The sequence below is a fragment of the Coturnix japonica genome, chromosome 3, assembly GCF_054131305.1.
Source record: "Coturnix japonica strain WE chromosome 3, WE-NBRP24, whole genome shotgun sequence".
NCBI lineage: Eukaryota > Metazoa > Chordata > Aves > Galliformes > Phasianidae > Coturnix > Coturnix japonica.
This window is the reverse complement of record NC_140665.1, coordinates 70,466,798-70,489,229: the sequence shown is the minus strand read 5'-3', so window position 1 is coordinate 70,489,229 and position 22,432 is coordinate 70,466,798. Positions and strand designations below refer to the sequence as shown.

Genomic DNA, 22,432 nt, shown 5'->3' with positions numbered 1-22,432 from the left:
AATAGTTTTAATAATTCAAATTAATTTATTTACAGAAGAAAAATGAGTGAAATGTATGAATACATAAACATATGAATGGCTTAGCAGAAAAATATTTAGATTAGCAATTAATATGAAGAAAAGTGAAATCACCTTTAGAGATTCCTTTGTCTTTCAAAAATTATCTTCAGCACTCTTGGAAAAAAAAAAAAAAAAAAAAATTCTCCTGGAAAGACATTTGGAATCAACCCTGAATCACAGAAAGTTTTTTAAAAGCTTTTAACAGACAATACTTTCATTACAAAAATTGACAGGTACAACTTCCTACTTAATGCAGATCATAAAGCATATCAAGGAATTTGCTCAATCTTGGAGTCAACAAACGTGGAAAAAAAGTCAGGATATCTGTGCTTCATCTCCACAATATCTTTTCTTGTACTATTCAGGTCAGTCTTGGATTTCTTCATCTACATTTTTCAGCTTATCATAATCATTTTGAAAACTAGACTCTGGAAATAGGAATACCATTCCATTCACAGCTTTTTTCCTGTCATCCTGGAAAACTGTTATGGAGTAATGAACATCTTGAAGCCTCCAACTTTCTCATCCCTAGTCTTCTCCTGCCTGTCTGACATGTGGCTCATTGCTTGAACAGACCATAGACCAACCATGTTCCTATGAGCATATCCTAGGCATATTAGAATCTGCATCTACTCCAGCCTTGCATCCGAAATGCCATATATACATATACATTTCTGCTACAACCTGCTATATTAATATATATACATATATATATTTGGCTGTGTCAAGGTACTTCCAGGTGTATTTTCCCCCTCTCATTGTTGTCATAATTTTTCATGGATTAAATGCATTAAAAGAGTCACTGGAACTATGGTTATAGCTTGTCCTTTTTAGAAAGAAACTATTTTATGTCTGGAGATTAGTCATTCATTTTCTGCAACTAGCTCTACTATTGATCACTCAAGACTGATATCAATACAGTGAAAATCAATGTGTGCAGAACAATTATCCAAATTAGTCATTAGTTTGAGATACATGTCTCACTTTTATATTGGTCTTGCAAGAGGAATGATCACAGTGTACTTTCTATATATCTCAGTACAAACTAAATGACCATTAGAGAAAACAGAAGACTAGGACATCAGATAATCATATTTGCAGTCAGAAAATCATATTTGTGAATCAGTGGTCTTAAGAGAGCTTTTTCTTGAGACAGAAAATGAAATTTCTTTATGTTAGTAAATTCCACTGCAGTGGAAACTTCCCTGGCATGATGTAATTGAGGTGGGAAGTGATATCCAGAGACTGTCCAGTCAAATCCCTTGCACAGAGCAGGGTCAGCCAGCATAGGCTGCTCGGGGTCTTGTTCAGCCAGATATCTGCAATGACTGAGACACCCAAACTTCTCTGATTTGCATTTAGCAAATATTAGTCCCTGTTTCTAAAACTGGTAGCACATTAGCTACTCCAGTCTCTTCGGGGGCGTGGGTGGAGGGAAGATTTAGGTTGGATGTTAGGGGTAAGTTCTTTACTAGAAGGGTGGTTAGGTCCTGGAACAGGCTGCCCAGTGAGGTTGTGGATGCCCCGTCCTTGGAGGTGTTCAAGACCAGGTTGGACGGGGCCCTGGGCAACCTGATCTAGTAAATGCGTATGTTTGGTGGCCCTGCTAGGCAGGGGGGTTGGAACTACATGATCCTTGAGGTCCCTTCCAACCCGGGTAGTTCTGTGATTCTGTGATTCTGTGATTAGTTAGTCTTAATGTCATATCTTATCTGCAAACAGCAACAGTTGGGCAAGCTGTTCCAGTGTTCAAACATTCTCAAAGAAGCAAATCTTCTTTGATGTCAATGGACATCCTTGAGAAGTGCCTGCTTCTACATTTTTACTCTCCAACACCAGGAGGGACACTGATAAACCTGTCATTATTTTAATATTTTCATAATTATTTTTGCTTTAAAATCTGAAATACACAACAATTCAGTTTTCTAAATCTCTCATATTCTTGAAAACAAGTAGATCAATTTACAGTTATGAAAAACTAATGACCTTTTTGCTCTAGAAAAAGCCCTAGCTAGAAGTCATATCTTCAAGCATGGGCTTATCAAAGACTTTTTAAAAGTCAAATAAATTATGGCATTTAATAAAGCAGTCATCCCCTCTTTCTGCCATGCATTTATGCATCTTAGGTATACTATAATAACAAAACATTTGCTGCATAATACATCCTGACCTTCACTTTATTATTCTTCATTACCCAGAGTAGAGTAAAAAGCATCAGATAAGCATTTTTTCCCCTTCAACACTATTATCTCTTTGTATTGAAAGGCTTAGAATTTCACAGCAATTTCCAGCACTGTCACTACTGCAGATGTCACTACTGCCATTCAGCTCCTTCTACTTCCACAACACTGCTTCTCAGATGCTGCAGAACCCAAAGTCTAAAACATCATACTTTTCAATTTGGCTCAGTCATCATGAGAAAAGATATTTCCTTCTTCCTTTACACTTTTCTTTTTCTCAGAGCAGCTGCCTTGAGGAAGGACTTCTCCAGAGAAAGGAGAAGGAAATCTTCACAGTCCCCTTGCTGATAGATGGCCTTCCACTTTGGATCTCATTATCCTCAGTCTTTCCTCATCAGCTTCATTCTTCTCTTTTATTTGTCTATTTTTAAAGCCATTTTCTTTTGCTTTATTCCACTCCTGTTTAAAAACTACAAAGTGTGGTAAACACTTAAAAAAGGAATTATACAAATGCTGGCTGCAATATTTGGCTTGGCAGAACTTGAGAGGAGGTGGAGAAAAGAGGAAAATGAGGATATGGAATACAAGGAGAAGGAGGGTGCTCTTTGCCATTGCCACCAGTGGTCCAAATGATTAACATATTAATGAACTTGAGATACTTGATATTTAGAATTATACAGTTGTCATAGACTCATAGAGTATACTGAACTGGAAAGAACCTACAAAGAATCATGAAGAACAATTTCTGCAACATCCCAAAAGCAAACTATATGTCAGAGAGCATTATCCAGATTCTTCCAAACTTTCTCCAGCCAAACCTGAAGGAGTGTTTGGAGCCTTTTTCCTTGTCCTTTGGAAGGAGACTTACTGCCTCCAATCCAAAATGTGATGGTGACTCTATCATAATTGATAGTTGTAAGAAGCCATGCTTTTTACATTACTGTCTCAAAGTTTGCTGAAATGGAACAAGTCCGGGAGCTACGAAAGGGAGATAAGATACTGATCAATGGCCCTTGAGTGGTCTTTTTGTGTTGGCCTATCTCAAGGAAGATGGCCATCCCTGAGGACTAATGGCCCTTAAGTGGTCTTTCCTGTTGGCCCATCTCAAGGAAGATTGACAGCTCTGAGGAAGTCACAAGACTCTGACCCGAGCCGTCCCGAAATGTCTCGAAGGCTGGAAAGAAGGATAAAAAGGGCACGGACAAACCCCGAATTTAGGGAGAGGTTTTCTGACACCAGATGCCTCTGTACGCGAGCGCCTGCATGCTGAAGAAGATGGCTGCATGCTGAAGAACCTTTGTGGGCATCTAGGTATCCGACCTCAGATTCCTCCACCGTTGTCCTACTGCTGCCTATTCTCTTTTCTGGGATTGCTGCTCGAGACTCTGCTCCGAGGGACCTCGCTGCCCGAGACTCTGCTTCTAGAGACCACGATACTCTGACCATCTTTTCTGCGATTCACCGATCTGCTGCTTGCAGCCTGCTACTCCGTTGCTGCTCTCCCCTACGCTTATTTTGCCCCGGACCAACGTTAACAACGTGCTACGGGACGCTGCTGCATCCAGGAGGTGACTATTCCCCGCTTTAACGTAATTCTTGCTCTTTTCTACCTTTTTCTATCACCTACTTTCCCTTCCCCATCACCCTAATTTTGGCATTCATCACTCTCTCTTCCCCATCCCCTCAATTGTCTATTATTTCCAATAAACTGGTCGGATCAACATTTGAATGCTCTTCTTCTTAATCTCACGCCGGGCATAACATTATTAAAAGAACCTTTGCCTCACTCCTAAATTGGAGCGAGACAATAGTAGTACAACCAAACGTCTTCTTTGGTATATCACATAACAAGCCTGCTCAAGAGAAGTTCTGTTGCTGCAACAAGATGAGAAGAATATCTTACAAAGAAACATGAGAATGGAGACTTCATGTGAAAGGCAGACTTTACATAATGGGAAATGTTGTCTTACAGGAAAAGAAAACTTTTTCTGTTTATCATCCTCTGTCATTTTTGTTTATAATCTCTATTCTGAGCCCTTCATGAAGGTATAATTCAGAGAAAAACTTATGTTTTAGAACCCCTTTGTCTTCCTTTCTACGTTAATGATATGTTTTCCAAATTTTGTGCAGAAATGTAGCCCATTGCTTAGCCTCAAGAAAATCCATTAGTAAGATTACAAGAGCACAGAGTCTGGAAAGGGCAATGCTTCTACTATAGCTTACATTGTGAAGTCCTCAGTAAGGGAGGATTTTAAGATTTTCTTCTGCTCTTGTAACCCATAGTCTTCACTGAGTTATTGTTTGCCTCAGTGGCTGCTGGAAAGAACCCTTGGATAGAATCCTTCATTATGTTCTTGAAAGACTTGCACAGACACTGTTGACAAGCCTAATTTCAGGTATCTATCATCCCAGATGTATCTGGCAGGGTGTCAACACTGAAGAAAAACACCTTGTCACTGATGACTCACAGTAGCAAGCATTAGCAAGCCCTTTGGGTCTACTTCCCTATCAACCTCTCCACATCACATATAGCAGGTTTTGAAATATTCTGCTGGTCAATTTACATTGCAGAATCATGCTCAGAAAGGCATTCATGTTCAATTCACTCAATTTTGTCATTCTTTTGCCCTACCTTATTTCAGAGCAGCCAGAATATAAGGAGTACACATGGGCTACCTTCTCTAATACTCACTGAGGAAATAAACTGGAGAATGTTCCATGGTCTTATTTTCATGGATTGAATAATTGTACTTAATGACCTTTATATTTCACACTAGATGTTGTGGATGTGGATTTCTAGTACATTCCATGTTCCTTTATGAATTCCAATCCCAATCTGGAATAGACTTCTTACAATCCACATTCTCAAACAAATTGCTGGTGATCCACTTGGTGTGCCTCAGACCAATTTCCAGCATGAAAAGAGGATGTGGTTATTACCGGGACATACAAAATCTTATTAAAATATCTCTCTCACATTTGACAGAGAAAAAGAGAGTTTATTTGAAGGAACTTTTCTAATCCTCAGTAACAGATCTCCTTTCCTTGAAATGACATTTTTTCTTTGTGTATTCTGAAGACGTAACTACTAAATATAAACTTAATATAAGTATCTGAATAAATATCCCCAGCATGATTAATATATGTAGTCTTATATACTTCCAATTCAGTTTCAGTATAACAACTTTCCTGGCTCCTAAATCTGTTCATGAAATATTTTAGGAGTTACACTGATATTTTGCTATAAAAAAAGATCCAGAAATAACCATCCCAAGGTACAACTTTACTCCTCACTTGAGAATGCTGAGGGAACTGGTAGAGGTGATAGCAGAGCTGCTTTCCATTTTTAAATGACAAAATCTCCATCCAAAACCAGTAAAAAAGATATTTTATGTGCTAGAATAAAATTGTAATCATTCAACATCTACTTTTGAATAAATGACATGCACTTGATTTTGGGTAAAATTGAATAAAATGGTCTTTATGCATCTCTGGGGATTAATATATCAGTCCTACCAAGCAAAGTATCTGTTGGTATGTACTATATAGAAAACAAAAAGTTATGCATTTGACATCTCACACATGGTTCTATTCCTAAGTAGTTCACACTATCTAGGATGTAGCTGATAAGGTTCTCTAATTCATTAATAATGAGTTCACACTGGAAAGAGAGATGTTCCTATATCTCAGGAAACACTTTTCTCTTGTTTTCTCTTTTCTTTATTACTAGCTGTAATGTAAAGAACATCTCTTCAGCACTGACATTTACTTGAAAAACTGGATAGTCTGGCCACTCTCAGAGATGAGCATTTGGAAAATGTCAGTCCTCTGCTGAGTGTAATTGCATTAAGCATTTAAGTTACACCTCCATGAAACAAATCTAAGCAGATGATGGTATATGTTGCCTGAAACTACAGGAAAAATAAATATATATATATTATTTTTTTTAAAAAAAGATTTTTTTTAAGATTTTAAGATTTTCAAAATATTTGTAAGTAAAACATGCTTGAAAATCCAGAATAATTTAGTGATTCTTTTAACGACATCAGTAATATTTACCTAAATTATTAGTTTTATCTTGTTAATAACAAGAAATTAATAATTTGAAAATCGATCCCTCTTCGATTAAAATTTGGAAGACTTTTAAATCAAGAATAGTGTTTTCAGTGTTTGTATATTTTGCATAGATAAAAGGACTTCGATATATTCTTAGTTCCATGACATTTTATTTGTATTTCTCATTATGAGATGAACCTAGACTATTTTAAGGTGGTTTTTTTGTGTTTGTTGTTGTTGTTGTTGTTCTTGGTGGGTTTTGTTGTTGTTGTTGTTTTCTTTGCTTTTATTTGTTGTTGTTGCGTTTTGTTTTGTTTTGTTTTTCTTGCATATCTATCAAGGCTAGGAAATTGAAACAACTCATTTAGAGTCTGAAATGGCAATGGCATTTCTTGATTCCCGGATGCTGGTCTCTTTGTTCCATGTTGAGCTTTACTGAGGTATGTTAAATGGAGAATTTATAAACCTGGAAATCATCATGTCCTTTTCTGCTGACTTCTTCCTCCTCCTTCTGTACCATAGCACACTGATCTTTCCATCCTCAGTTTAGTTTTGCCACTTCAGCCTGACCCCACATCTCATCCACTTTCTTGTGTGTCAGAACAGTACATGTGCTGAAATGGGATCCTTTCACACCATGAATATGTAAGGAGATTTGCTTCTTAATGCTAATCATGGTTACTAAAATAGTCTGTAAGGCTACGCTCTCTCTGTTAATCTTGCAATGACATTCATAGGACACCTGTTCTGGATTAGACTGCCAGATTGATTTTGCAACACAGAAGTTGCAAAATGCTTACAGACCATATATAGACATTTGCAAAGTTATATACAGACCATATTTGGCAAAAATATCAATCCCCAAACTGTTCACAGGCAGCCTATACACTGAGATCCATAGAACAGAAGACTTTTTACCTGGTCACTGGTAAATCTTTCTGAGCAGTATCATCTTTTCTTAAATGCTGAATTAAAAATATCAGTAACATTTTTGTTTTATACACATGCATTTTGTTTCCTAAATGCTTTGCCCATGATAGAGAGGAGAAAATCTGTGAAAACTTCCTCTTTGCCTAGCTATTGCTCTCTTTCTCCCTTTATGTGAATAATGGTCTTGTATATTCCAGATGGAATGGAATTCACATTGACAGGTGGAAACATGTCTTTATTTTGTGCTTATATTTCTATAAAGTGACACACCAGGTAGTGCTTCTAGTGTGGCCATCCCAGTGTCACCAGCTTTCACAAGTGTTATGTTTTAAGAAATCTCTTTCATGTTTTGGGACATTCGAAAGTTTAAAGAAATAACACAGCTAGAGATATCTGCATAGAGTGAATATAATACTGTCAGTTCTAGTACAGAAGAAAAATTTGCACTGAGATATGATCTAGCTTTTCAATTTACACTAAGTAAAACAATATAAAAATGTTTCATTTTAATTTGTTCCATGTGTTACTTATGAACAAAATATAATAACTTTTCCCACATGAGTTCATAAAAACATCCAGAGGCTCAGACGATTCATAATATCCAGCTTTCTAAAATACAGGGTAGTTTAGCAGGATTGATGTGTCAGAGAAATTGACAATAATCTTAAATGTGATTTTGGTTAACACAAACATTAATTTTGCAAATCATAAACAGTCTATCTAACATGCCATCATAAATTCAGGTTAAAACATTTTGATTTCATAACATACACTACACAACAGTCCATATCATAGCTGTTCTATACAATACATTCTTATCATTCCTACAGCATTATCACAATCCTAAATCTCCTACTTGCTTGCATTGCAGTTTTTGTGGATTTTTGAAAGCAGTGCTTTAATTATGATAGTGCAAGTTATAGCCGGCCACTTGTTATCATGTTACTGAACTATTTGCATTAAAGAAATTATATGCACAGTAGTTGATCTATAGTAGTATAAATATTACTAATTCTAATAGATAGTCAAACAATTTTCCCATATTTTCTTCTGTTTAAAATCTAGGGCAGAAAAGAATGATTGGGGCCAAGCAATAACCTAGTAGAAACTGTTTCAAACTACTTCTAAATCTGGACTCCATTAATAGTCACTCGAGCCTGATCTCTTTTACAGTTTCTTTCTACAACTAATCTATAGAATTTTTCTGCATTTTCTGGATAGATTTGGAGTAAACATGGGGAGGCAGAATGCAATCCAGAGATTCAACATTTACCCTCTGTTGTTTTTATGAAATTTCTGTGGTTTTGCTCCATCTTTAAATGTAACTATTATTCTAATTTGACTTTAAATTATTTTGGTTTTGCTTTACTGAGCACAGTGGTCTAAAATAATTGTCATTTATAGGGGATTTTTTATTTTTTTTTTAAGAGGAAGAGAAATATTTGAAGATTTCCAGACATTTATCTGTTTGGTGTGTCACTATGTGAAAGTACAAGATGCAAACATCAACTAGAAAGAAAGGAGTAAATATCTGAAGCAGGCAAGAAATAATTATGTTTAGTTTTGAAAGTGTTACTGGGAGGTCCTTGTTAGATTTATTTCTGAAGGTGAAATTGAGTTGATTATATCTATAAATGATATGCTGCTATCTAAATTCCTCACTGACTTGTTCACTGGCAATGAAAATAATGATGATCTTGTAACTTTGGTGGCATCTTTGTGATTTTGAAGTGTTATTTTAATTACAGAGCATATGGCTATGTAATTAGAAATTAATAACTCTCTAACAATGTACAAACAATGATATTTCTTCTTCATACCTTTCTAGTTCTTGTGAGGAACAAATGAGATTTAAAAAGAACCTATGTAAATTAATGAAAATCAGTTTAAGCAGACAGCTATATAGATACAGATGTCAAATATAAACGCAAATTTTGTCCCAAACAATTTTAGTGACAGATTTATATCTATGCATATGTCTCAGTTTAGACAAACATATACATCTGCACATAAAACTCATCAGCATCACAGTCACAACTCCTTGGTTGGCCCATGTAGTTATAAGGCAATTAGCCGAGAAGAAAAGACTGTGAGAGGAAGTGAATGGAACAAAAAAGTACTCTTGCTGATCTTTAGCCAGATTCCTTAAAGATATTTGTTGTTGTTGTTGACATATAACAATGTATGTCATTTTGGCATTTTTTCCCCCTTTGAGCAGAAAAGAGAGTAATCTCTTTAGCTTAGATATGAGCCTTCGAAAAAGAGGCTTTAAGTGTGTAAGCATTATTTCGTACACTGAACCCTTCCTTCCTTCCTTCCTTCCTTCCTTCCTTCCTTCCTTCCTTCCTTCCTTCCTTCCTTCCTTCCTTCCTTCCTTCCTTCCTTCCTTCCTTCCTTCCTTCCTTCCTTCCTTCCTTCCTTCCTTCCTTCCTTCCTTCCTTCCTTCCTTCCTTCCTTCCTTCCTTCCTTCCTTCCTTCCTTCCTTCCTTCCTTCCTTCCTTCCTTCCTTCCTTCCTTCCTTCCTTCCTTCCTTCCTTCCTTCCTTCCTTCCTTTTTTTCTTTTTCTTTTAATCACACTGAAAACTCATAAGGTTTCATGCAACTAATTGATAAATCGCACTATATGTTTACAAATATTTCTACTTAAGTAAATCTTTTCTTTGCAAATGCTGTCCTTAATAGATCATAGTATTTTCTAATGGCACCAGTTACCATCACAATGATTATATGTGAGAGTATTCCATCAGTAAAATAAAAAAGAACTTAAGCATATATATTTTTTGTAGTTTTCTCTGTTTTTCATTTTGAAAACCAATTTGGGCTTCATACTAGTATCTTTACTAGTTCACCAACTCTGTGTGTTACTGTAGCAAGAATTAAAACTCTCACTTCTGCCTTGCTTTATGGTGAGGTTTTTGTCTGGTTTATACAGAGAATGCATTTATATAAACCATATGGATTTGTCAGAAAAATGGTAATTTTTTTTGAAGCTATTTCCTTTGGTGCATTGGTCCTTACTACAAGGACTACAAGGACTGCTCTGAAAGTAATGCCTCTTATTATATTATGTTGACCCGAGACTTCAGAGAAAGATATTGGCAGGTTGAACCTTTCTGCCAACATTATATTACTTTATTGTTGTAATGTGACAGATGGCAGCAGAAGGGCAGTCTGACATAAAAGCATGTCATTTAGTTCCTCCATGGATAAAAAATGGCATGCACTGACATTCACCGTTGCTTGCTAAATGTTTATCAAGACCAAAAAGTGGATGTAAGCACAGTGAGGTGGTGGGTGGTGCATTTCAGCAGTGGCAAAAGTGACATGAAAGTCAAGATTTGCTCCAGATACCATGTACAGCTGTCCTACCATGAAAGAAAGAGGTTGCTGATGAACTCATCTATGAAAATTGTCACATTACAAGCAGTGAAATATTTACGGAGTTAAATATCAGATTCAGAGCACTGGGAAGCATGTTTTGCACCTGATGAGTCCCATGTATTCTCACAAAGGAACAGAAAGAACACTATTTGCAAATTTTTTAGGACCAATAGAAGGCTTAAGGCAATTGGAGCGCATCATTAGGTGACATGCTATCACTATTACGAGCTGGAGTCAGCATGGCAGTCTGGAACAGAGAAAGTCACTACCTTGCTAATGAGTAAAAACTAGCTCAGCAGCTACTTGAGCCAGACACAAACACACACCAGGAGCCTGGCTCCTACCTGTGACCAAGTTGTTGTTCCACGGGTATAAAAGATTGTAAGCAGCTACAATAAAGGTTGTCCTTAGATCTTTGTTCTGCACCAGCAAGGGAGTCCACACCTCTCTTGCCTCACCAGAGAGGGAGCTCTTGCCACAGTCTGCTCCCAGACTGCCAGAGCAGTCCACGGAGGGATTACATGTGAATTCCCCCCTGAAAAACAAGCAAACAAATAAATAAACGAATAAAAACAAAAAAATTAAAATTAAAAAAAAAAAATCAAGTTTAAGTCTTTGTCGGCTAATGTGGTGTGCGCTGTCTTTTAGAGCAGGAAAATGGTGAATCTGCTGGATTTCTTGGACAGACCATCAACTTTGTTTGCTACATTGCAACAGCGACTAAACTGAGGTCTCCAATGTTTAGAGTCAGGCCAGAGAAGAAGACAATCCTTCTGCAACACAGTAACGGCAGGCCCCAGCTAGTTTGAAAATCCTGCAGCCTATTGTCAGTCTTGGTTTAGCTGTCCTGCCACACCCACTGTGTAGTCTGGATTTGGAGCATTCTGACTTACATACGTTCAGGCCAATTAAAGAGTGGGCAATGTTTTCCTAGCAAAGATGAATGCCATCATAGCAGCTGTGAAACAGGTGTTGCAGGTTTTTACAAGCATAGCATTCAGGCTCTTACTCGTCAATGGTGAAAATGCATAGCTAATGATGAGGACTGCACTGAAAGGTAGTGTTCTGCTGGTGAGAATTTATCAAACAGTGTTAATGTGCTCTTTGTATCTGTTGTAGTTTCCATGGGAATGAATAGGTAACAATTCTTTCAGAGAGACTTCTGTACAAAGAGTACTGAAATAATAGTTGAAAGTGTTATTTAAAATACATACCAGGATATTTGTCACTGAAGTTTGGTGATTTCAGTTCTTAAATGAAACAACTACAAAAATTCATCTGGATTATTTTCCCAAGCTATGTCAACTTAATTCTAAGACCAGTATTTTTGTTTAATCCTGAATTTGGTGTTTTTAGTGTTTATTGATTGTGCTTTTTTTGCTTCATTTTCATCAGTATTTTGTTTAAGCTGGAGTTTGTTAAAGATTTAAATGTTATAAGAACCTAAGCTCTAAAGTGTAATTATTCTGTATTTCATTTATTCAGAAGCATGTTTTGTTGTTGTTGATGTTGTTGTTTTGTATTGTTTTGTTTTGTATAGAAACCAGGGAATAGTGACATAGGACAAGGTCTCCTCTAAACATGGAAACATGGAGCCAGATGTGCTACACATCAGGATCCAGGCTGGGAAATATTTTCAGATCCTAATGTATATTTTATAATGACTTATTTCTTGTTGAGAAATATTCCTGTATATGAACATTAATCAAGGAGCTGGTAGGATACAGGTAAAGGTACACTGGTAAGATGCAGAAATGTATCAAAAATACTTTATCTCTGTCCTCACTGTGTGATTTTTGAAGTTTTATAACCTGAAAACCTTTTCTTGTCAAATAGCATAACCTTGACAACTATAATTTCCTCTTTATTTTTTATTCAATAGAAATATTGTTCCATCTAGAAAATATATGAAGAAAAGCCTAGAAAAGTAAATCTAGAAAAGTATACGAAGATCAGATTTTAAAATCATAGAATCATTAAGGTTGGAAAAAACCTCTCAGATGACCAAGTCCAACTGTCAGCCCACCCCCTTCTGCCCACTGAACCATGCCCCTCAGTGCCACACCTTCCCAGTTTTTGAACACCTCCAGGGCCAGTGACTCCACCAATACCCAAACAATAAATAAATAAATAAATAAATAAATAGTCATTTTAATTACAGGATTACTGGGCAGGCCTGAGGAGGACATGCATGCTACAAGCAGACCATTACAACAAATCACAACAAATCCTTCCCAATATCCTTAGAGCTCTTGGTCATCTAGATAAACACTGTCTCAATTCTGAGCATATCAACCTCATGGCTTACTCCTCATCTGCCATGGTTGTCTAGGGCTGAGTGAAGCTTCTTGAACAAAATCTCCTGGTTTCAACCCTTCATGGCTTCAAGTTTCATTCCGTTTGCCTGTTACTGTCTTTCACTTGAGTTTCTGTATCTTGCACCAGCCTCCACCCTGACACCATAATGTCTTTGTGAATTTTCAGTGTTCTCAGATACAATAACTCTCTAAAACAACTATGCAGAAATTCATAATAGTACCTTTTTCTTGTGATGCTTAGAAAACTGTAACTAGTGTTCCTATGGTTTCCAAGAATCAAGTTAAAATCAGATTATTCCTACTTTTGTTTGAATGATCTGTTTGTTTATTATGGATAATCATGAGAAAATGGCTAATTCATTCCATCAAGAGCTCTGACATACTATATTTCACATTCAAACAGAATCTTGTATGTGCATACAGAATGGAGGATGACAAGTGGGAGAACAGCTCTCTAGAAAGGCATCTGGGCTATTTAGTCAACAGCAAGGTTAATAGGAGACAACATTGTGCACTAGTAGCTTAAAGGGCCAAACTCTTCTTGGGGTGTATTACAGACAGTGCTACTATCCAGATGAAGTAACACTCCTATGCTGTGTACAGCTTTGCCTCAAGAACTGTGTGCAGTTTTGGATGTCATAATATGGGAAGGTCGCAAAACTATTAGAGAACATCCAAAAAAAGGTAATAAAAAGATGAAAAGTCTAGAGGGGAAGATGATTGACAAATGACTGAAGTCATTCGGTTTTTTTTTACCAGCTTGGAGAAGAGAAGACTAAGGGAGGCCTCATAGTGACCTACAAATCCTCACAAGGTGGAGGGACAGCTCTGTTCTCAGCTTTCTGGTGACAGTGACAAAAGCCAAGGGAGCAGCATGGATTTGTGTCACAGGAGGATCAGTCTGGGGCTTAGGAGAAGGTTCTTCACCAGAGGGCAATAGATGCAGAACAGGCTGCTCAGGTCACAGGATCAATCTTGTCTGTTCAATACAGGCCAGACAATGTTCTCAGGCATCAGTTTGAATTTCTGGTAATCCTGTGTGGAACCAAGAATTGGACTAAGTGTTCATTGTGGATCTCAACGAGCTTTTGACTCACAAAATCTTACTTTTCTTCTTACAGAGTGCATCTTTACTGAACAGCATCCAAGTAGAACAAAATGATGTGTTTCACCATGATTCACCTTAATGGAGCTGAGCTTTAGTCGGTGCTTTTCCAGTTTCAAGCATCAGTGTTTGCATTTCTGAGAACAAAATATGCTGTTTATTTTAATCCTTACTTTATTTTCTGATTTGCTGTAAGTATATAAGTTTTCCAGAAGTATAACAGACAGCACATGTAGTCTACTGAACAATAGGGAAAACATGACAAACTGAATATTGAATGGCCCTGGGAGACTATCTGCAGTAGATAATTCACAAAAAAAAAAAAAACAAAAAACAAAAAAAAAAAAACACCTACTTCTAAGGAAAACACAACTCATGCTGTTTGGGAAAACAAGAACAACAAAGAACAAACCCATCTTGTGTTGCTATGGGAATACATTTTGTTATATGTCTGGACAATGTAGAGGTATTCACGAGTTATCTCTGTAAACCAAATAATGAAAAGTAGGAAGAGAGAAGACTAATATGCAGGCATTCAGCAGGAAACTATTCAGCTTCTCCCTATAGGAATTTTTAGAATGTCTGACAGAAGTTACTCTTGTTTGACAGAAAACAAACTAATAAACAAGCAAACAATCCCACATTTCTCTTAAGAACTATTAATAGTTGGTGTTTCTGAAGATGACATTACCAAAAAAAATTGTCTCTCAAGTATTCTGTCAAGGTCGCTTTAGTAGCACAGGGTGAGAATTTCAGCTCTGTTTCTTAAGTCATCCGGTACTTTTGATGTCTAATAAGCATTTGCCTTACTCTACACTCATTTCAATTGTCATAAAGCTGGCTTGTATGAGATGGATTAACTGAACGAAATCTAACTAGAGCACTGCCAACAATAAAGAAAAGATTTAACTATTATACAGAAATATTATTTGAAATGAATAAATATCAGGAAAAGCAATTATTGAAGCAATTGATATAGCCTACTAGTCATACTTTTAAAAAAGGTGCAGTAGCTGCACCCTCCAGAATGTTTAATACCCTTTTTACAGATCTGAGCAGACAATGAACAGGCAAAAGCCCCATAAACTTGAGCAAATAAAAGTGAAAATACTTGGGAAACAACAAGCTTAAGCAACTTTACGTGTTGGGAGCTGACTTGCTGGAAAACAGCTTCCCAAGGATGGACTTCATGACCTTGATAAGCAACAAGCTGACCATAAGACAGCAGTGCACTCTTCCAGTAAAGACCAATATTGTCTTCATATCTGCATTAGGAAAAGGTTTTACCAGCAGGTTGAGGGGATGGTGTAAGAGAATATTTCTTAGAATCATAGAATCATCAAGGCTGGAAAAGACCTAAAAGATCATCACAGAATCACAGAATCACAGAATTGTAGGTGTTGGAAGGGACCTCTAGAGATCATAGAGTCCAAACCCCTTGCCAAAGCAGGTTCCCTGCACCACATCGCACAGGTAAATCCATCATCCAGTCCAACCGTTCACCTATTACCAATAGCTCCCACTAAACCAGATATGAAAATCAACTAGAAACAAGATAAATTTCCCATTGACATTTGTAAAGCCAAGTTTCAAATATAATTATTATTTATTTCCATATATTATATGCAGTAATCACCAATACAAAGCTTTATGCCAATCTGTGCAAATGCATTCTAAAATATGTGGCTATCACATCCTGAGGTAATTCTATATTTAGCATAATAAATGTTATTAGAACCCAAGGTCATTAGAAAGAGTAATTTAAATGATGCTAATCTTTGATTTTAAAGTCATCATGGATATTTTGGATTTAGAATCCTATGTCAGCTTTCAAACCCATGTCACATTATATTCTGACCTGTGTTAAAAGAAAGAAATGCAACTAGCATGCATACAGCAACAAGAATATGTGAAAATGCTAGTGAAGCATAGCAAGTCTTCTGCTCTTCATTGGCACTAAGAAGCTGCTAGAAAATTTAGAAATGCACAAATGCAATTAATCATGCTTAATTAATTTTGGCAGTTGGCATTGACCAAATACCTGATCCCAGTGACTGCACTGCCAGGTTGCTGAGGTAAATGAGAAGTGCTTGCTGGGGTGTCTTCCTCATTAAATAAATTCTTAGTTTACTTTGCCATCAGCAATCAATGAAAAAAGCACAAACTTCTGAAAAAAATCTTATATACTAATGCTGGCGATTTTCAGAGTCATAAAGATGGAGAGATGAGCAATGTTGATTTATTTATTAAATACATAACAACTATCTTAATTATTCCAGATTCCACAGCCACTATACCATGATATTTCTTAACAGGAAAATAATAAAAATAAATAATAATATATTTAAAAATTTAAGACAGTCATGAATAGCTGTGACTCCTTAGTCTGAAGAAGAATATACCAAAGAGAAATGCAACAACAGTCTTCAAATGAGCAAAATGCTAGTGTGAAGAAGAAAGGGAAAATCTCTTCTCTGTGTCTCATTTAGGAATAAGATTAGAAATAATAAGAATAACTTCTTATGTAGCTTAGACATTGCAAAAAGTACATTAAACAATAAGCCAGAAAGGGAAGCTCTGAAAGGGACTAACTGGCAAGTTTCTGGATTACACAGTAATTTCAACAGGGATTTCAAAAAGATGTTTGGTGAACAACAGTTAGGAATAATGGATATAAAGCAGAAGCAACTCCAGTAGAACAAAATTTACTCCGGATCAGAATCCAACCTTCAAGTAAAAGTTTTTTGAATCATCTTTTCAGTAAAAAGTCTCTTTTTCTTTCATTCTCTCAGTATCAATTTCTCACTCACCTTTGGGTATGCAGTGATTTTAACAAAGAAAACATGCATGAAAAGGATGATACCAGTGGGATGCAAATGTTTATTGCAATTGAAATGAGTTTATCAGAATTTGAAAATATCTTTCTCATGTAGGACTAAGATGAATTCTGAGAGAAAAAAAAACACAAAACACTGCAGAATCAAACAGCACCTGCTTGAGAGTTGAACCATCAGTTTCATCAATCTCCTTATAATATTTGTCCTGGTCATTGCTGTCCCCGGAGGTCCCAGAAGTACAGGGGTCTCTTTTCCATCTATTTCATGTTGCTTAGATTTTGTTAACATGGTAGCATGATTTATCTGTTATATTACCAGTATTGATCCTGAATGCATAGCTCACTGAGGATTAATTACATGTCATTAATAAATTAATAAGCTACTTTGATTCTCCTAAACCATGTGAACTGATTAGATTTTTCCCAGGGACTGCCTTTTTTGGAGATGCCTACTAAGCTATCCTTTGTGTAAGCAGCAGATTGCTTCATAGAGTCTGGCTTTAGTAGAAAACAACGGTGATATCACACCTACGTTTTAGCTGTTGCCTTGTGGTTCTGCACAGAGCCAAGGACACTTCAGCTTCTCCTTCTGCCCTACAGGTGAGGGGGCTGAGGATACACTGAGAGCTGGAAGGACACAGAACCATGACAGATGACTTAAGCTGGCTAAAGGGATATGCCATGTCATGTTACATAGTCAGAAAATGGTGAAAACTATGGGGATTTGGCTGGTAGGGACAGCAACTGCTCAGGGACTGAATAACCAGGCATCAGTTTTTGAGTGCACTTTGCATCTTGGTTTGCATGCATATCACTACTGCTTTTTCTTTTTCTCCTTTTCTGTCTTAGTAACTATTTTTTTTTTTTTAATCAAAACTAATGAGTTATACTTTGTTTTATTTTACCAGTTCTCTCTCTCATCCCACTGAGAGTTGGGGAGTAAGCAACAAGTCTGTGTGATTCTGTGTGGTGCTAAACTACCCTCCTAATTAAACCACCACTGCTAACACTTTTAGCAGGGATGGTGAGAATTTTTAAATCTTTTAACTTCTGTATTCAAAATCCAGTAGCTACAAACGTAAAATAGCCTGAAGGATTTGGGATTACTGAAGGATTTTACTTCCACATTTCTCTCATCTGTATTAACAGGACTATGATGCAGTAATTTTTAATTAATATTTCCTTTAAACTCCAACACTGATACCAAGACATGGCATTAATAGGATTAGAACTACAGCTTTTTCTTATGCACTGTGTACAGATGATTTTTTTTTCTCTTGTATTTTTGACATTATTTAATCTCTAATTTTTAAGACATTTCTCTAAGCAGAATAATTTTATTTGCTCTTGTTGTTCATATTACACATCCAGACTTGAGAATCTGAGGAAAACAAAACAAAACAAAACAAAAGGAACCTACATATTTTTCTTTCTAGAATGCAAACCAAAGCTGTTCTAATATATGACTAATAGCTGAAGAGGAAACACTGTCACGCTGCAAAAAGGAGGAAAAGAAAACAAAAAAACCAACTATAATATTTAAATCATATTTTCTGTTTTTTCAGAGGAAGAAATAAAAGACAGAGCAATTGATGCTTTGCCAGGAACTGTCTTCCATAAAACTGTAAGTAGATGAAGTCAGAATTAAATCTTAGTTACTAGCTGTTCTAATACCTACCATTTATAGATACAGTTTATTTATTCATGCATAGTGTAGTTACATATGTATACATACATGGATTTTTGTATACCCATAGAATTACATGCACAGACACCCTGGAAATGAAGATGGAGCTGCTAGTCCTATAGCAAATATGTTTTACAAAATAAAATGTATTTTCCTTAGTATTTGAGAAAATAAAGAAGTAAAATGGTTGTATGTACAACAGTCTTCTTATCTCACATATTTTGCAGCCCAGCTGGAGTTGTTAGTTAAGGGTATTGTAGATCATGTGAAGTGAGCCTTAAGGAAAACCATAATGAAGTCATATTCTAGAGACCCACTGCACACTAATGTATTCTTTGTTCAGCTGGACGTTGTAATGTATCTAGATAATTAGACTATGCAGCACTGCAGTAAAAAGGGAAGGATTAAAACAAAACAAAACAATCCTCTGCCCCAAGTTAAGCGTTATCTCCAGTACTACAAACATTGTGCATTCTATATTCAAGAATTAGGATTCCAAATAGTGAGATGGACCTAAAGATCATTCCTTTGGATAAAATGATAACATTTGAGGGTTTTTGTTATGTCTCCAAACTCTCAAACAGTTTAACTGTTATGTCAAAGCATTAATTAATATTGTTACATAGTTAAGTTAGCCTTGTTGTGCAATGATGGAGAATTCTTTCAGACTTTTCCCTTCGTAGTATATCTTAAAAATAAAATTAACACGAAAACTAAAATTCTCAAAACAGTTTTGGAACTAGAATAAGAGAAAACATCTGATTTTTTTATTTTATTTTATTTTATTTTATTTTATTTTATTTTATTTTATTTTATTTTATTTTATTTTATTTTATTTTATTTTATTTTATTTTATTTTTAAGCATGTAGGCCATAGGTTTATGGTTCAGATACATAGAAACACATCTCAGAATAAAGCAAAACCGTTTGGCTGTTTATATGATTATAAGCCTAAGATAATGTGTCCTACTCTATCAGCAGAATTTACTAACTTAAAACCATGCTAATGAGGTCACTCAATTTATTGATCTTTTCACTGATGTTTGCTATATACAAAGTATATTTGTAATTGCTCTTATATGGAATATATACTGTAGGCTTGATAACATAAATGTTTATTTTACCAGTTTCATTTAAGGAACATATATAAAAATATATTGACTCAGAAATATTTAAAATGAACATAGTCCCAGTAAGAAAATCTATTTTTTATGCTTTCTTAATAATAGAAACTTTCTCTTAGAAAGTCAGGTTGTTCTATAAAATTACCTCGCTCCAGCAGCAGTATTCCTTATTCAAAGAAATACTTTAGAAAACTCAGATCAAGCTTTACATTAAAGGTGACCTTATCAACGTATTCTTATTTTTACTTATTTAGTTATGATCAAAACCTGGTCTGACACATGAAAGATGTTCTCATTATGCAAAAACTATCTGGACTGACATAATAATTTGAAAGATATCTAACAGCTTTACCTCACTGCAAACACGGGAAAAACTCCTTTCATAGCTAGCTGCTTACTTCTGTGTATTCTGCTGTTCAGTGCAAACTTTCACTATGAATGGTTCTTCTATTTTTAACAGACACTTCCTTCATTATTCTTTTGATAAATATGAAGCAGATCAGTCAACAGAGTTGCAGTACATATCCTTTTCTTCCAAAAAAGAATAAACGAAAACACAAATGTAAAGATGCAGAGGCAGTTTCTGAGAATAAAAAGGATTTTATTTATTTATTTATTTTTTAAGTGAGACTTCATTTCAGAGCTCCAATTAAATATTAGATACTGAGAGCCTACAGCCATATTTTGAGCAGGTCAGTTGAAGTTTTCTGAACAAGATTTTCCTAAGTTTCAAGTTGAGACACTCTTTAATTCAGTATTTTCAGTTTAAAGATGTTTAGCCATTTTCAAGGACAGGATTATACTATATTTTTCCCAGTGTTCTAAATAAACATTATTTTCTGAAAGACGAGTAAATCACAGTATCTTTAGTTATGCTCCAGTTCTCTAAACATTACACAAATAACAGTAGGTCAAATAAACAAAGGTTTTCGGATATCTGCTTCCTAATGAGTTATCCCAGTGTAAGTGTAAATTGCCAGTAAATGTTGTACTGGATGATTACAGGTACAAGGACTAAGGGTTTGTGTTTGACTTCTTAGGATAATATATGACAGTTACCCTCAGAATTTGTTAACTGTTTCAACACGTCAGCAGTACTGTTTCATATTTTAACAATTCAGATAAGTGAAAGAAAAAAAAAAAAAAAATGTCCCTGAATTCACAGGGACAATAGATTTCAGCAAGAATTTTTACACTTGGAAGTGATGCCCTAGAGACTTTAGGGTGCTGTCCTGCAAAACAAAGTGGTAATTAAAAAGAATGATAACAACATAAATTTACATGAGGCATCTTGGAAGAACTTTGTAAAACAGGACACAAAATATTATTAGAAACAGTATTTTTTATTTATCATTGTGTTTCAGGTCTCCTGACTGATTTTTTCCCTATACATTTTCAGTGAGTTGGGAAGATGAAGGCTCATATAAATTATTATCAGATTAAGGAAAGAATATCTTCTGAAGCTTCACAAGATCTGGTAGTTTTATAATTTGGGAAGTGGTAGTAAATATAAAAGATTTTCCTGTCTGAAAGCATAACAAATTCAAAAGCTGCTATGAAGCACATTGTGTGTGCTACTATGAGAAAAGAACAGCAGTATGTTGTTTCTCAAAACATCAGAAGTATTAACTTCTCACATATTATACATGCAAATGTTTAACAGCATTGCAGAAGTGCAGTATCTGTGTTACTTCAGTATCTGAACTTTAAGATGTCTAGTTTTCTTCCAGATTAGATCTGAAAAGACTATTTTCACTGTTGTGGTTTGTTTTTAGTATATCACTCTATACTTACTTCCCTAAAAGTAACCAGAAATTCAAGATTTTTTGTTGTCTTGAAATCTGTTTCTTGGTTTCTGAATAAAAGCATGTGACAAATTACAAACATAAAGCTATTAATTTAATGGAAAACTCCATTACATCCAACCTTGCAGTCTCTGGAGTTTTATGTAAAATAGTTCTAGGGACAAGCAATAAATTCAAGTAGACTGTGGACTGATTTCACTATGATCCTGTAATATACGAATGTGTTTACATGTTCTTGTAAGAGGCCATGCTTTTTACATTACTGTCTCAAAGTTTGCTGAAATGGACAAGTTCAGGCAAGTCCTGGCCAAGGTTCCAGGGCTCCCTTTGTCTGAGACACACAGGAACCAAGGTTCGAGAAATCCCTTTGTTCAAGTGATGGACAAGTCTGGGAGCTACCAAAGAGAGATAAGATGCTGATTAATGGCCCTCAAGTGGTCTTTTTGTGTGGGCCTATCTCAAGGAAGATGGCCATCTCCGAGGAATTCACATGACTCTGACCCGAGCCTTCTAGAAATGTCACGAAGGCTGGGAAGAAGTAGGATAAAAAGGGCATGTACAAACCCTGAATTTAGGTTTTCTGACACCAGATGCCTCACTACGGAAACAAGGAGGTTTTTCTGTCATCAGATGCCTCTCTACGTAAACACCTGCATGCTGAAGAAGATGCCTGCATGCTGAAGAACCTTTTAGGTTTTCTAGGTATCTGACCTCAGATTCCTCCACCGTTGTCCTACTGCTGCCTACTGTCTCTTCCAAGATCGCTGCTCAAGACTCTGCTCCGTGGGACCTCGCTGCCCGAGACTCCGCTTCCGTGAGACCTCGCTGCCCAAGACTCTGCTTCTTGAGACCACGGTACTCTGACCATCTTCTCTGCGCCGCACCGATCTGCTGCTTGCGGCCTGCTACTCCGCTGCTGCTCTCCCCTACGCTTATTTTGCCCCGGACCA

The 22,432-nt window shown here is 36.1% G+C and overlaps 1 long non-coding RNA gene across 1 annotated transcript; it reads left to right on the top strand.

Annotated features, from left to right (window-relative positions):
- The first annotated feature begins 3,412 nt into the window (after positions 1-3,412).
- Positions 3,413-3,961, top strand: LOC146761465 (uncharacterized). The gene is made up of 2 exons (XR_014945000.1): positions 3,413-3,551; positions 3,666-3,961. It is a non-coding gene; the product is annotated as an uncharacterized LOC146761465 (long non-coding RNA).
- The last annotated feature ends 18,471 nt before the right edge of the window (positions 3,962-22,432 follow it).